Consider the following 1963-nt stretch of genomic DNA (forward strand, 5'->3'; position numbering starts at 1 on the left):
TCTCCTACACAGAGCTTCTTCCCATTCCATCCCTCAGCCCCACCTCCATCCTGGATCCAGACCCCATCTGGTCCTAGTCTATTCCTGAGCCCCAATACCTCCTCCCTCGCTCCTATTCTAGCTTCTGCCTTCCCAACTGGTATTGGACTGACTGTCAGCAATCAGCTCAAGTGCTGAGAATCCCCCTTCATATGGTCCAGCAAGTTCTTGTGGAGACAGGGTCTGAGGGTTCAGAGTCCTGGAAGTTTAAGGACAGCCAAGGAACTTCCTAAGATTGGAGACTAGTCTTTCTCTAAAGAGTAAGGAAAAGTTCCCTCAGTGACTTAAAGGTTCCTGGAAACTCTGCCCTGGCAGTGAAATTTTTCTGCCTTTCTCTAGGCAGTCATCATCCTTTTAGCCACCTTCCCTGATGGGAGGGTAGAGGAACCTCTACCCTCAAAGATAATGTCTCCTTCTCAAAGATTATGCTGCACAAGGACTAGGGAACCAAAGATGGGTCTGAGTGGCCATCAACTAGCCCATCACAACCACACATCCCTTCTGTCCCAACACACACACACACACACACACACACACACACACACACACTACTCCAGGAAAAGATACTTAAATAGATAAGGGACCTCAACCTTGGTGCATTTCATTTTCCCTACTGCCACCTCCTGGATACTGTAGACACTGTAGCTATGACCATGACCCCCTGCAGGTGCATTCCTTTCCTATGCCAGGCCTCTCTGGATACCATTATCCATAAAATATACTTGAGTGCTCCAAACTGAGGCCTAAATACATACCTTGAGCATGGCTCTTATGTTTGGGGGTGCGGAACCAGAATCATGCCAGTTTTCAGAAAGGGACTGAGCCTCCCAGAGCAACTGCCTGACTGGAATGTTCACCAAGTGGGCAGAGGTGCCACTGACCACCAGCCTCTGTTCTTTGGGAGCAGACACTTAAGCGAGAGGACACTGATGAAAGATATGAGACATTAGAGGTCAGATTATGGAGTTTATGAAGCACTCACTATGCATAGGTATGTTCTAGAGGGTGGGGTCATAGCAGTGACCCAAGTCAATGGAAGGTCTTGTATGCATGGACGTTCCAGTGAGGGAAGACAGACAACACATGAATAAATAAGCACAATATAGATAATGTTCCATAAAAGCTAAGATGTCATCAATTGCATGATCTAGCAATTAAGCCATGCTTCCAATTAAGTCATGATACAACACTTCCTTACCATCTAAAATTTTAATTTTGTACTTATTAAAAGAACTCTTTTGGGGGCATCTGGGTGGCTCAGTTGGTTAAGCATCAGACTTCAGCTCAGGTCATGATCTTGTTCATGAGTCTGAGCCCTGCATCTGGCTCTCTGTCCCCCTCTCTCTGCCCCTCCTCTGCTTGCACTGTCTCTTTCTCAAAAGTAAATAAACATTTTTTTAAAAAAGAACTCTTTTAGCCTTTATCAGACATTGAGCTTTATCATAGATGTCTCTGGTGCTTGCATTAAAAGGAAAAATAAAGCAAAATAAATTGGTTAAAGTAAACTTGCTGCCATTCAGAGGCCAGCCCTCCTGAATCATTTTTTGACCAAGAGTTTTGGATGGCAGTATTGTCCTCTGTACCATCAGGAGTGTTGGGGAGGAGTCCTTTCTTTAAAGAATGTATTTTTTTAAGCCTGCAGGCCCTAAGTCATGCTTTGCAATTCCTAGGGGCTAGTCCACTTTGGACTCCTGCTTAGGAAATGTAACTGATCACATTTGATTTACCACGTCAGGCACCACTCTCCACCCTGTGCCATAGCCACTGGTTCCTAGAATTGAAAGAAGTGAGTCCCTATTGTCTCAGGGGTTTCTTCTCAAAAACCGACATGTACTATTCAAGTTTTTATGTTGGCACTTTTGATTGGTGCTTGGCTGGCAGCATTGTAAATGATGGTCATCTTGATTTCAAAAGCTGAAATGTA

The sequence above is a fragment of the Lynx rufus genome, unplaced genomic scaffold, assembly GCF_022079265.1.
Source record: "Lynx rufus isolate CCGP_SWC_20201006 ecotype Redwood Valley unplaced genomic scaffold, mLynRuf1.p SCAF_40, whole genome shotgun sequence".
Taxonomy (NCBI): Eukaryota; Metazoa; Chordata; class Mammalia; order Carnivora; family Felidae; genus Lynx; species Lynx rufus.